The following is a 15550-nucleotide window of genomic DNA, read 5'->3' as shown; positions in this document are numbered from 1 at the left end:
ATTTTCTGCAGTTTAAAGTTTGGAATGATAACATCACACCTCAAAGCACCACTGATGTAGCCCCATTTATTTTGTTGAGAGGGAGAAAGCCCATTTCATCGATTACACCAACTTGACTATTAGGTAAAATTGAGCGTTTTCAGAAAATTGGTTTACAGAAGGTCAGAGAACATGTTAAAGAGAAACAAGAGACATATAAAGAAAATTATGATAGGAAAATGCATGTTAAAGTAGGAACATTGTGTAGTAGTGATTGGGTTTTGATCAAAAAACCTTTCAAAATTGCTAAAGAACAGTACACATTTTCTGAACCTGTTAAAGTTGTGAAAATCAACAAAACAGCTGTTTTATTGCAAGGAAAGGGTTGGTAGAATAGCAATGCTTTAGTTAAGGTTACTTCTGAACAAGCAAACATTATTCTACTGAATATTTTTTCCACAAAAGTGTCGGAAAGACAAGATTGATTTGATCTAGATGGTTTGAAAATGTCTAATCATAATGATGCTTTAGAGGTTCAAGGGCAACATAATACTTTTGATAGAGGTGACTCATCTGACAGTATCACTTCCAGTGCTAGCATGATTCCTGCATCAGAATCTTCATGCATCAGTTCTAATGATTGTGGAGACAATGTCACCAGATGTAGCACGCGAGTAAGGTCTGCCCCTACTCGTTCCAGGGATTATGTGTATTATTGATGTTACTCATGATTTTATTTGTACACGTGATTTCTGTTCATTTAAGTGATTATATATATATATATATATATATATATATATATATATATATATATATATATATATATATAAAGATTTGTTGAAAGGGAGATGTGTAATATGTAGTATAGCTAAGCTATTTATTGGTGTAGGTATCTTTACAGAATGTACAAGAATGTTCTTATCTTTAATGTTCTTTGTTAAGAATGCCATTTCAAAAGAATGTTGTGTGCATCATTTGAAGACTGGGACTGCTTGTTCATGAAACTGGTCGTGGGTCCTCTCCAGAATAAATCTTATTCATCCACTTACTACTTGTCCCTGGATTTCTTCTGGATCACAGACTACACCCACTATGCCCCTGACTGTTGTTGGAATTACGAAGTATTTCCTCACTGTTTATGCTTGTTATTAACACAACGGAACCCACTTAAATGTTTGAACTATAAATGCCCTTGTTTGTGTTCATGACACGTCATGTGATCAAGCCTTGTTGGTGGAGGCGAAACGCGTCATGGTGGATTGCAGGCTACAACTTTGGCACAAATAAAGCACTGAAAACTGCACTTACGTGGTGGTTCGGCTCTTTTTTGTTGTTCTGCGCGAAGCAGCTGTGAATGGTGACTTTCTGGAGCTAATAGTACCTGGGAGCTTCCTGGTTACGAGCGGAACCCCTCTCCAATGCTTGGGCGAGAACACGGCTGGAAGCTGTGATTCCGTGAACCGGAATTGAAACCTGACTCCGGTAGGAGGAAGCAGTGGATGCCCCTGCGAGTGAGCACACGCCTGCCTGGAAGTAAAGGAGCCGAGATCACCGAAGAAGGATCGAGGTGTGTGGCAGCCCATTCCGGGTAAGACAGCGAACGAAAAACGCAGTGGAGAGTGTGCCTGGTTGGTGCGTAAAACATTTTCAAACTACGGATCCCGCCGGTGTTTTCAAGTGAGCCTTATTTAATTAGCCATAACTAGCAATGTCCCCCGCAGTGTTGAGACACAGGGAGAAGGCTGCAGAATCGGTCTTTGAGACCCCAGCTGGGGGAGACTCTGCTACTATCACACAACAACCCGAAAAGGGAAACACGAGCCCGACGATCAAGGATTTATTTCGTAAATTAGAAAAACTCACCAAGAAGGAACAGGCAAAATGGTGGGAGAATAAATCCCTCTCGCGGTATCTTGAAGTGGGACGGGTCCCGAGGGGTCTTCGCATTACGCTGGCACCAAGTTATGACAGCCCGGATCTGCTTATGCTGGAGGAGTGGGCTACAGCGAATTTGGAGTCTTCAGCAAAGATGATGAGGATTCTAGTTAAATATGCGGAAAGTGACAGGATAAAACTGCAAACGGAAATTGAAATGTTGGAAGTGGAACTGGCAAAAGTCGATATTGATGACAATATCAAAACAAGCATTTGCAATGCAATAGGTCTCGCATTAGGAATGTTTGAGCTATTGGCATTGTAAATGACGAATCTTTTAATTATGTTCTGGTTTTAAAATAATTAAAGTAATAGGTGTGTTATTTACAATGCCACTTGTTCTAACTTTTGCAAATGTGAGATCTGTATTATTTGTATTGCAATATGTGTTGTTTGTCTGTGAATTAGTTGTTGTGATATTATGAATAAGAAAGGCTTTTAATTTTTTAAAATAAGTAATATGCATATTAAAGTTGTTGCTGAGTTTGTTAATTTTTGCAAAGGTGGTGTGGCAATTATTAGTATTTATGAAAAACATGACATTTCAATTTATGTGAAAGAAGTGTGAATTAATTATGTACAGCGAAAGTAGAAGAGCAAAACATGTTTTGAACTTGTTATGGTTGATAAGCAGGACAATGCTGTACACAGATGAAAGTTAATTAAAGTTAGCAAGTATTTTTATAGCAGACACAGAAAGGAACAAGGCTTATGTTTTGTTGTAAGTATAAGGAAAAATCAATGATAGTTCAACAACATTTTTATTTGTAAGTATATGCACAATTCACTGAAAAAACCATTGGTTATAGACCATATATAGTTAGGAATTAGCATTTACAAAACCTTAATTTACTCGCACAAAACCATAGAAATTCGAATATATAGTTAGTTGCAATAACTATATATCGCGCACCCGCAATCCACTGCTGATGATGTCACATATTACATCATTCATGACATGGTCAGTGACATCACTGATGACATCATCCAGTGACTGTATGTTTCTGTAAAGTTAAAATATGTCTTACATATTGAAGAATGAGTGGATGTATAAGTATCTGGATGAAGGATTTAGTAGGTGCATGACTGACTGTATGAGAGAGTGATTAGATGTGTCTCACTGAGTGCATGGGTTAGTGACTAAACTGTCTTAATTTGTGCATCATTATATCTGTTGTTCTATGAACTGCTGCATGTGTTGATCAGTAGCTATATGAGTAACTATATGGGTTATTGATTGGTTGCCCAAGTATTTGTATGGGAGAGTGAGTGTGTGTGGGGGGGTGGCTGGGGGGTGTGTGACTCTGTGCATACATGTGTGAACAGTTGATTCACTAGATCTATGGGTTCAAAACTGCATGTGGAAACAGCTGTATGGGTGGTTGACTGTGTACGAGTGTATTGGTGAGTGAATGGATATCTCAGTGCTACATGTCAAAGTAAGTACATATGTAAAACACAGTACATGTGAGAGTTCACATATATAAATTACTGTGTATAAGAGCCAGTGAATGTGTGAGTGGCTGAATGGATCATTGAAAACTTGTATCAGTGATTGTATAAGAGAGTAAATATGTGTTAGAATATGTTTGAATAAGTAAAGTGTGTATAACTGTATAGTTGAGGAAATGGAGATGTGATTGATTCAGTGCATGACTGACTAGGTGTGTGAGTAACTCCATGGATGAGTGACAGTCTGTGAGTGTCTGTTTACTCTGAGTGTGTCTAAGGTTATATTAGAGTCTGAAGAGGTTGATCGTATTATCACATGATTGATGTCATCAGTGATGTTGTCAGTGATGTCATTTCAGTTGTCATCAGTGATGTCATTTCAGTTGTCATCAGTGATGTCATCAGTGATGTCACTGACCATGTCATGAATGATGTAATATGTGACATCATCAGCAGTGGATTGCGGGTGCGCGATATATAGTTATTGCAACTAACTATATATTCGAATTTCTATGGTTTTGTGCGAGTAAATTAAGGTTTTGTAAATGCTAATTCCTAACTATATATGGTCTATAACCAATGGTTTTTTCAGTGAATTTTCAAGGTTTTGTAAATGCTAATTCCTAACTATATATGGTCTATAACCTATGGTTTTTTCAGTGAATTTCAATGTTTTTTTAATAGCAAATATCAAAAGCTGTCAAATGTCAAGTACGTGATAGGTAAAAACATTTTCGTGTTTATGCACGCTGATGTGCTTTGAACGCTGCCCCCCTCCCCCCCTCTTTTCTCTTAGGAGTACTCTCTCTTTGCAGATAGTGAAGGTTAGTTAACACAGGCCTTTGCCCCCGTTGTAATCCGTCGTGCCTGCTGCCCTCTCTATTTGATTGATTGTTATCCAAGCATTTACTGTTTTAGAATTGGTTCTCTTTGGTTCATTCTCTATTTACAAACAAGCACAGAATCGCAATACTCTGTTTAGTCTTTGCAGATAGTGAAAAATCGTTTAAAAAAACAAAAGGAATCGAGCAAAATCAGTAGGCCACTAATGGGATCTCTTTTTGACCTCACTAAAATAGAAACATTAAGAACAACCCCTCATGAGAAATACGAAACTAGTGAGATGAACTTAGCTCCACACCATGATGGCTGCAAGACAGCTCGGCTCCGCCACCCACCCCACCCAAAATAACGACAAACCCTATGCAAATATTATAAATATATACAACACACCAGCAAAGTAACAGGGTAAAACATTTTATTAAATAACTATTTACATAACTATTTTATACTTTTTGTTGCCCGATCCGGCTAGCTCAATCGATCGAGCATGAGACTCATGCACTCTGATCTCCTTGGCCTCAGTCAAGCATTAATAGTAAGATTTTCATACATTTTGCCTTTTGGTGACTCTTCCATTCTGAACATTGTCCCACAATCCGTTTGACCTGAAACGATTACACAAATAAAACATTTGTGAGTTTTAAATTTCCGGAGAAGTATAATTCACCAATACCTTTCTCTGTAGATCTTTTTCCATTAACAATCCCAGTTCCATCACCCGCCCAGGATATCACTACTGTTAGTTGTCATTGTTGCTTCTGTTTTAATAAAAAATGTTTTGAGGTGTTTACTGTTTTTGTTGCGATGTATATATTTATAAGTTATTAAAGTGTTATAATCCTACTAATTTTTTATCGATTATTGCTCTTTGAGATATTCCCTGTCTACAAACAGAGAAGAATAGGAATATTCTGTCTCCCTTTGCAGATAGTGAAGGATATATAATGCGGACTTTTGTCCCCCGTTGTAATCCGTCATGCCTGTTTTTCTCCCCACTGATTGATTGATTGGCTGGACATTTATTGTTCAAGGAATAGTTCTCTCGAGGTATTCTCTGTTTGCAAATAACGTGGAATAGAAATATTCTGTCTAGTCTTTGCAAGTAGTGAAGGGTGGGTAATGCGGACCTTTGTCCCCCGTTGTAATCTGTCATGCCCATCTACTCCGCACTGATTGAGAAACTAGTTCCACCCGGACCATTTATTAGAGGTACATCATCTGGCTCAACAGGAGAGTACCCCTAATAAAGAAGACATATGTAAAATACGAAGTAATCACTGTATCCTGTTAAACAGAAACTTTAGCATGAAACACACTTGAAAAGGAAGGCCACTGATGAGTTTTTGACTTCGCTAGAAATAAGAAACATGGAAGTGGTGAAAGAAGCCAAGCTTGACGTTACGGCAGCCACGAGGTAGCTAGGCTCCGCCACCCCCCCACTGCTCCAAGCATGTCTGTCCCACCACCCGCCACGCCCAATAACGGTAACATGAAATAGATACAAATCAGCAGATACCTACCCCCATTCCGGAAACTCCCGAAGTGCAACAGGTTCGCGGCTATGTCCATCCGGAAGACGAGGCCTTCGGCACGTGTAGGGCGGGTCCTGCTGGCAGCCGTCGGCCGGGGAGGTCATCGCCTAAGGTGGGCCAGGAGAGGAGCCGAGGCCGACGGGATCCTTCTTCTTTCCTCAATTATGGCTGCAACAACGGGGGGGAGGGGGGGGGGGGAATGTTATGTTATGTTATGTTAGGGGGGTACTTTTAGAGCGCACTGACACCGTGAGTTTCCTGGCACTGATTGGGAAATCAGTGGGATAGCAGATAGAAATTAGCCCGATTGGGGGAAAAGCCAAGTTTTAAGAGATTTACGGAAAAGAATAAGAGAGTTAGCAGATTTGAGAGACAGGGGAAAGGAATTCCAGAGTGTAGGGGCAAGATGTGAGAAACTCCGACCTCCCATCCTCGCAAGTTTGAAGGAGGGAGTGGCAAGAAGATGAAGGTGGGAAGATCTGAGATTGCGAGTGGGGCAATATGGAGTGATGAGGGATTTCAGGAACCTAGGAGAGGGGCCGGTCAAGGATTTAAATACTATGCAGCCGATCTTGAAGGCTGCCCTAAGATTGACCGGGAGCCAGTGCAGTTTGGCAAGAAGAGGCTTGGCCGACTGCCATTTAGGAATCCTGAAGACCAGCCGTGCCGCTTGGTTCTGAGTGATCTGCAGCCTGTAAAGCAGAGTTTTTGGCAGACCATGATATAGAGAGTTGGAAAAGTCCAAGCGGGAAAGGACCAGGGCCATGGTGGCTTGAAGCAGAACTTCGGGGGACAGGAGATAAGCAACCTTCCTAATCCTGCGAAGCTGATGCATACAGGAGGAGACCACCGCCCCCACCTGGGCTTTGAGTGAGAGTTCGGAGTCAATAATAACTCCCAAACTCTTTACAGACGCCACAGGGGCGGGAGGGGGGCCAAGCCCTGAGGGCCAGAAGTGGGGACCCCAATGGATGGAGCTCTTGCCTGGAAGAAGGAGCTCCGTCTTTCCAGGATTTAGTTTGAGCTGATTTTGACTCATCCAGAGGAGGATGTGGGACATGACAGCATGAAAGTTAGAAACAGCAGAGGGGGTAGAAAGAGGAAAGATGAGTTGTAGGTCGTCAGCGTAGTTAAAGACGGTGACGTCCCACTGCCTCAGAGAAAGAAGAAGAGGGCGAAGATAAAGATTGAAAAGAAGGGGGGACAGAGAGGAGCCTTGAGGGACACCGCAGGTGGAAGGTACTTTGGGTCCACGGAAGGGGCCCAAACTGACCGACTGAGCCCTACCGGACAGGAAGGAGTGGACCCAGGCCAACGCCGGGCCCTGGAGGCCGGCTTGGAATGTCTTGCACATGCCACCGACCCCCCCCCTCTTATCGCCTGGTCCGGACATCACGGATATTAACGCCAGATGTCGGCGTGGGGTGCGCTGGGAGGGAGAGGCGGCGCGAACGAGCCTCTCCCACCCCACAGGTGGGGGCCCCTCAGCTGCACCCCCAACGCTCCACTCACCCAACAAAAGGGTCGTCGCATAAGGTGGACCAGGAGAGGAGCCGAGGCTGACGGTATCTTCTTCTTTTTTCAATAATGGCTGCGACAACACCGGGGGGGGATGTCTTGCACATGCCACCGACCCCCCCCCCCTCCCCTCGTATCTCCTGGTCTGGCCCCGACTTGGTATGAGCTCCCCGTTCGGTCCTGAAGCGGTGCCCTGCAGGCCACGGGGGGGGGATGTCTTGCCTCTGCCTCCGACCCCACCCCCCTCTTATCGCCTGGCCCGGACATCACGGATATCAACGCCAGGTGTCGGCGTGGGGTGCGCTGGGAGGGAGAGGTGGCGCAAATGAGCCTCTCCCACCCCCCCAGGTGGGGGCCCCTCAGCTGCACCCCCAACGCTCCACTCACCCAACAAGGGTTCATCCACTCTTGCGATGCAGCGGCGCTCCACTCACCCGACAAAAGGTCTCGTCCACTATTGCGAGGCAATGATGCTCCGCTCACCCAGCGAGGGTCTCGTCCACTGTTGCGGTGCAACGGCGCTTCTGAGTTCAACTAGAAAATGAGTCCTGCATCCAGAAACGTTCTCCTCAACTTTGAAGATTCTATAAGAGCCACGGGAGCCCCTGACCCCCGCAGACACCCCCGATGGGGAATGACTGCCTTGATCACCCACGGAACGACCACGACGTAGCCGCGGGACGTCGGCGCGCTCATGCCGGCGCCGGCCTCAGTCTTGAAATGACCAAAATCCTGCAAGTCTACCAACTTGATCAGTTCCGGTGGGACACCAGTATGACCCGGTAGTAGAGATTGTTGCCTCCCACCCCACTTTGACTGATGGTTCATGTCGGCAGTCCCCTCTGCTACCCTTCAACGAAAACTTTTGGACTGCCGAAAGAGGTCCCGGTCCAACCACGAGTTGGTGGAGACATTTTGACTATACTTGGACCTTCCTGACCTCACCCAAAATGGCGCCGGTACAAATGAAACTCTCAACTCCTTGTTGTGCCCCGATTGCTCAGCCTTGATATCATGAGATATGTATGCAGTTTTTAAAACATGAATTGATATGGGATAAGACTGATTATATGTTCGGACAATGAATTGATCCAGGATGGGTATTGATTATACGTTCGAACAATGAATTGACATGGGACGGGTACTGATTACACGTTCGAACAATGAATTGATATTGAGTTCTAATGCATCATTGATTACTGTATTTATTATTGAAGGTTCGAATTGTCGACACTTTTGGTACTTGCTCACAATGAATTATCGATATGATTTTGTTGCACTTGTCGCACTTTTTACTATGAAATCAACGACCACTGACTCTCTGTTATGTTTTCCACAAATAAATACCCCCCACCATTTACAGTTCCAGCCTGCTCTGTGGCCGGCCCACGGGGTTGTAGGCCCGTATTTGGGCACCAACATTTTTATTGAAGGTTTTTGAAAAAGCAAACGTAGTTGTAACGCGTAGATTGGTAAGTTTCGAATAAATGGCCACTGTTTCCGTTTTTTTTTAATTAAAAAAAAGCAGGTGAAATGAAGCAGCTCAATTAGTTAAGGGTTAAAAAGTATAGTACGCAGAAACATTGAAAATATGAATGGTCCAGGTTTGTTGTATGTGTTTTTCATTTTTGTACAGCATAAAGCAATCGATAAAGATCCTGGTATTTAGCCTCTACTTTATATGCTACCTGTATCAGGGAAGTTGTTTGAAATGCCCCTAAGCCACCCCGAAGGAATGTCACCTGGCCCCCCTAGTACGAACGAAAATGACTCCGTACCACTGTAGGTTATCTCTCTTCCTCAAAAATGACAAAAACTACTTTCGAGGACGTTTTGGACATTGATGATTTTCATATGATCTATTTATTAAAGTAATACTCATCTCTCCCCATGAAATTAATTTTCCACATGCTACACAAGTCAATCTCATCTGCCCAAAGTTCTTTTGCAGATTTGGGACCGTTTCCCTTGCCTCTGACTCACTTATTGCTAAGTCATTGGTGGATGTTTTTGCCGGTCGGGGGTTATCCACCAAATCTCGAAGTTGTGCTTTAGAATAATTAAGAGGGTGCCACCTCTCCATGTGCCGATGCATGGTATGATTACCATAGCTATATTTTTTTTCGGTCCCTCTCGAGAGTTTTTTTTTTGCAGATGAGGCAGGTAACGAACTTGGCATTAACTTTCTTTTCATGAGAAGGAAAAGAAAAAAAAATTGCCAGATAAAATTCACTTTCACATGGGACGTTCTTGGCATTTCTTTCAGAAACTTTTACATCACTGTGTCATTTCTTTGTCTATCCTGGTTAAAGCAATGTCATGTAAATAGTTGTTTAAAAAGTTTTTTTTTTTAACGTGTTTACTTTGTTGGAGCGTTGTATATATTTATAAGTTATTAAAGTGTTATAATCCTACTACTTTGTTGGAGTACTATATATTTTTAATGTAACACATAATTGTGAAGACTTTGATGTACAAAAAGGCATCCCTGAAATCTTCCGCTTCAGGCTCGGTCCCACACACCCTTACAGTGAGAATCCCCTCCCCAATCACAATACAGGATCGTTATCAGATAGTAGGAACGCGTGTGGTGTGACGGATCTCATGAGGTGGGGGCCTTGATCTACTGTAACTCCTTTGAACAGGGGTGATTCTTTACAGTTGGGGCCATAAACTACATCCGCAGGGCTAGGTGATAGCCTGGGACCGGCCTGGACAATCAGACACAGAGGAAGAGGAGCGTCAGAGGGTGCGGTAGTGAATAGGGTGAAAGGGAGGTGTCGGGCGGGCACAGGGTGTGATACTCAGGGAAGAGCAGCGCAGATGGGGGGAGGTTTATGGCCCATGCATGAGAGAGAGAGCAGGGGTGACTAGTGCGTGGGGGAGATGCTTGCGAGGGTGGGGAGCCATGCTGAGGATCGGCGGCGTGCAGAGAGTGGGTCTGGTCAAGGCATCTAAAATGGCTGCCGTGCACGACAAAAGTGTGGCATTGGAGAAAAAGCAAGATGGCGCAGACAATGTTTATCAATACGGATTAATTTATAACAATTATTTTTAACAATATATTTACTCGCAGTGTCAAAATGGCGGTCAACACTTCCTGATTTCCTTCAAATCGAACGTTAACAGAAGTCAAGCGGCAAAAAAAAACAAAAAACGCTCACGCGCAACCGCTGGAAGACAAGTATCAACATATATGAGCCTCCTCAACCACCCTCAGAAAACATAGGGGGTCAGGATACGTCTCCCATACCCCCTTATACCCAATACTCACATTGCTTTTCCTCCATCTTGTAATTTAATTAAATCGAAACACAAAATGGCGAATTCACGATTCGCTACCAGTTTGCGACCCGCTTCGCGAACCGAGAAGCGTTTCTACCGCAAAAAATAAAAAATTTTTTATTTGCCCCACGGGACCCTTTAATAACCCCAACATCATTCCTAGGGGGTCAAGAGGAGTCTACCTTGCCCCCTTTCATTAAATTCCCCTTTCGTTTTTCTCCTCCTCTTGTCTCTCGATCCTACCGAGAGACAAGATGGCGGCCGCACCGGACTGTTTAGAATGTTGACAGACACCGGAGAGCCAATCAGCTTCGCTACGCAAAGCTCCGTTACGCGAAAAGTACGCGATCTGGAGCGCTATCCGGGACGCTGTCACAGATATATCTGTTTTTTTAAACGTTAATTTCTCAAAATCCACTGGAGCACATATATTGAGACCCAGCAAAGGCACATCGGGCTAACAGTCCCTACAATTTTGCCAAGTTTCGTGTAAATCCATTCAGCCGTTCGAGCTAAAAGTGAGGCCAAACGCCCTATGGAAAAATTAATGGGAAAAACGCGTTTTGGGACCCCCCTTTTTTCTCGCCCCCCCCCCTTGACGAAACCCCCCAAAATTTTCAGGGGCTGCTCAGAAACAAAATGTGCCATTTTCCTGAAAATTTCAGCCGATTCCGTCCACAAACGCCAAAGTTATTAGACATAGAATTTTCAAAAGTTCCATAGAGAAAAAATCCTAACTATATATACCTAGCTGGCGACCGCCAGTAGGTAATAATAGAATATATATTGTTGAGCATATCTTACATTTGTGTAATATAAGCATTGGAATTATTTCTGCAACAATATTATACATTTAAATGAAGTAAGCAAATATATATATCTAGTTCTGTTTAATTGGCATTATTGTGCAATTTTCAAAGTTACAAACAATGTTAAAACAGTTTTTGTATTTACTAACGTGTCGTTTTTAAACATTTGCTGGTAAGTAGGATGAATATGGTAAGTAATATATAATTTTTAGGAACAAATGATGGTTAAGAAATCTATAGCATATAAGGCAATAAAGGTTTAATCTGAAATAAAACATTGCAATTTTTTTTGTAATATACTTTTTGTTAGGCATGTTTAAAATTTGAATAAATTGTAACTGAAATACTTCTATAAAAGTAGACAAGTAAAACAAAGTAATGTATAGTAAAACATAAACAATTGTGCAAAAACATTATAATATAAAACGTAAAGATGCAAAACAGTATCTGAAAATGTAAAAGAATTATTGTCTTCTTTTGTTTTTGTAAACACAGTTTTTAGCGCAGTAAAACAATTGTTTTAATGCCGTTACAGTTGCTTGATTATATCTGTAATGCATCCATTGCAAAATAGTACATTCAATGATATAGGTAAATATGGCATTAATGCATTTTCTAAGTCTTCGGTATCTGTTGTAATACCTAAAAAGTCCATTAAACTTGTATTGTTTAAGTCCATTGATTGGAAGTGGTCACTTCCTTCAATTTGCACTGCCATTGTGCTTTTTTCCTGATGTGTTTTTTCAACTCCAAATATTGTTACGTTAATGTCTCAGTTTGGTGGCTGTTTTTCCTGTAGAGAGAGTGTTTTAATATTGAGTTTCTTTTTTTGCAGTATGATAGCTGTTAAAAGAATTTTTACTTACTTGTATTGTAGTATGTCTAGTTGTGTTCAATATCTTTTCCCCATTGAACTCGTGTACAGACAAGTGTGTTAACTGTACGTATTTTCCAATGTCCGTAGTAAAGTCAGTCGCTTCTCTCCAGAGACTAATTTTGACAGAGCCTGTAGCATCATTAATTGTAATAGTTGTAATCTTTGTGTCTTGTCCATTGACAAAGATAGTTTTTATATCTTCTACCTGCAGTATATAAAATAATAATTTGTTGCTGTGTTTTATATATTTATATTAAGGCAATATTAATATGTTTAGTGCATTTGGCTTAATATTTATAGTTTCTATGTTGTTGGGAAGTAAAGAAAATATATTAGTATCATTTATTCACATATTATTTCAAGTATACAATAATGAAATAAATAAATATAAGATGACTTAAAATACATAACATTTTGCCTTAAAGAAGTGGTTTTTTAAATAAATAAATAAATGCAGCTTATATGTGTTTGGTATTGTTTTTCTTGTTTTTTGTCCAAATAGTGTCATATAGAAAATTTTTACTTGCTTGTCATTGTTGCTTAATTGTTCGAATGTGAGTAAAGTAATGTTGCAAGTTTGTCTTGTAAAGGTATCTGTTGGTGGAGTAGTAGTAGTAAAAAATGAGATGGTGAAGTAAGTGTAGTGGTGTGGCAGGGACTGACATTAACTTATAGTTAGTTATTAATGTGTATTTTAATGAGTACTCCTATTTGTTGTTGTGTCAAGTACTATGGAATGCAGAGTTAGAGGCATAGTGGAGGCAAATTGACAAAAGTTATGGAATTTTGTTATGATAGGCTGTTAAGTTGGAAAAGAGCAATACACTTTATTGGGATGTGCTGCTTTGTAAAGCAAGCTTATTGGAGGAATTGTATAAGCTTATAGTTGATGTGGGCTGTGGTATAGTGTAGGAAAAGGAGGTAGGTAAGAGTGATGTGTCTTGTGACACTTGTAGGTATAGAGGATAGTTAAGGGAGATTGCTAAGGAGTAAGCATTTTTTATGCAGATAGGCATTTTTGTTGTTGTTTGTTTAGTTAGTGATTTACATAACTTTCCAAGTAGACGGTCTGCGAATCCAGCCATACTGTACTAGTATCCTCCTAGTTGACCAGATCAGATAGGTCAATACATGTAGTGCAATTGTTGGTAATTTGTTTCCTCGCAATAATTTTAGATTGTGGTCAAAGAAATCAATTATTTAAAAAAAACAATCATCCATGTTTGTGTTCATTTCATGTTCACATTCAGCACCTCCCAGGGGCAAGAAGAGTACCCCCCAGACTCGGGCAGAAGAAAGTGGGCAGGAACGGTCCTCTGCAGCCTCTTCTGCAGGCCCCAGTAAGTTGTTCTGTTGTTAATATAATTATACTTCCCTAACTTTTACAGCTCCTATTCATTCTAAACTGTTTCCTAATTCTTTTCTTAACAAAATAGTCTTTGATCTTCTTGTAGACTGTTTCTGCATTCTTATCCTGCCTCTCTACCATCACTCTCTTTGCTACTACTATTTACTATTATTATGAGTCGGTCTGTGTAGGCAGCTAAGCTTGCCCAGTCAGCAACGGTGTTAAACAAAACTCTGATCCAGCAATAGCTATAGAGGCACCGAGTGCAGTCCTCTGGGTTGCCCTTGCTGTGTATTCCAGTCTTCTTAATGTTAGTGCTTTGACAATTTCCAACAACAAAATGTCAATGTCAACCAAAAAAAAAGCTAGTAGTTGGCTTTTTGATTAGATAGTAGCACATACCATACCGCTAGTGTTTAAGGGACTATTCTGCACATACAGAAGTATGGACAAGAGAAATAGGACATTGTTGATGATAGGTGCAGTTTGACTTTCCACATACCTCAGTCAGAAGTAACTGTGTGGGACTCGGGAGCCCTCACTTTATTGGAACTTTAAGTCCTCCTTGTGGTGAAGAGGAGTAGTTGGTTCTGTCTGTAATTAGAAAAATGTTGCACGTTAAAAAGCAAGCATTCATCAGTTGTCCCAAAAAGTGTTGCATGTTATGCTAAGCGTATAAGTTAACACCCTCCCCAAAACCGTGACTTTTCTTCAGACCCAATAATTAAAACTTGTATATATTATGTATTAACTTTTTCTCTTCCATTACGAACGAAATAGGGGGTGGTGTATGGCATCTAAAAGAATATGACATGTTTTTTCTAGGCGTCACAACATCGGATGTGGCGCTTCCCACCACCAGTGCCGGGGCCAGCAGCGCGGAGGGGTCCACTCCAGGGGCGGATGCGGCGGCTCCACAAGTGCCACCAGGAGGAGCTGAGGGGGATGGATCAGCAGCGGCGGACTGTGGTTAGTTATTATACTCCTTACTTTTTGACATTTTAGAGTAGGCTCGCAAAGGACTGTATGATGTACTGTACAGTAGAAAGTACACTAGTACAAGAGTACACTGTACTGTTAAGAACAGTTACTAATTTAGAACTACATTTTTGCCAATCACGGAGAAGACAGTCAACCTTGACTTAGTAATAGGATTCGCGGCGGCAGTTCTCGGGTAAGCAATAGCCCCCTCTATTTGACTTCAACTCAGCTGGGAAACTTTTATCGTAAAGGCAAGTCATATTAGATGATCTTGAGGGATGTGAAGAATGAAAAGGCAAAGAAGGGTGAAAGGAACGACGAGCGAGTCGTAACATTTATGACTGTAAAGAGTGGTACGTGTTTTTGAATGCAGGCAGAGGTGGCTGATAGGAAGGAATCAGATGCATGGCTGCTTGAAGCAAGGATGGTTGGAGGGGAAAGAAAAGATGACTGCCTGTGTGGGTGAATCAGAAAATGCATGTGTGGTGTGCATTGCAATATATCATTTGGGTCAAACTCAAATGCAAGTCAAGACGGTGGTTTACAAAATAAAATGAAAAGGGTGTTAGTTGGTTATTGAGAAAAAGTAAACTTGGTACAAGTTGAGACATTAAGAAGAATGATAAACGTTTACTTTGGAAGCCTGGATGGTATCTTCTTCTTCCTCATAGATAGCAGAAGTGTATGTAGTAGAGCAGACGCTCAGTGGATGAACAGTGTTACTTTGAATAGTATGTCCATGCCAGAGTAGTAAAGCTGAGGAAATCCAAATGCTAGAAGTTGTGATTGTTCAGAAAATGTAAATACTCCCTTGACTAACAGTACAGTAGTTTACTTTGCAAGCAGAGCATATATTCCTCCGGCAATTATGGGTACCACACTCACTCCCTATGCTAATAATTTTCTTTCAGCTGTGTCGTGGGTGGACTATTGCTGTTGTTCACTCAATCTATCAAAACAAAGCACCTAAAGTCATCCATCATATAAGCAA

Source organism: Lissotriton vulgaris, chromosome 4_1, assembly GCF_964263255.1.
Source record: "Lissotriton vulgaris chromosome 4_1, aLisVul1.2, whole genome shotgun sequence".
In the NCBI taxonomy this organism is placed as follows: domain Eukaryota; kingdom Metazoa; phylum Chordata; class Amphibia; order Caudata; family Salamandridae; genus Lissotriton; species Lissotriton vulgaris.
The sequence above is the reverse complement of the archived record's forward strand: the minus strand, read 5'-3'. Positions refer to the sequence as shown.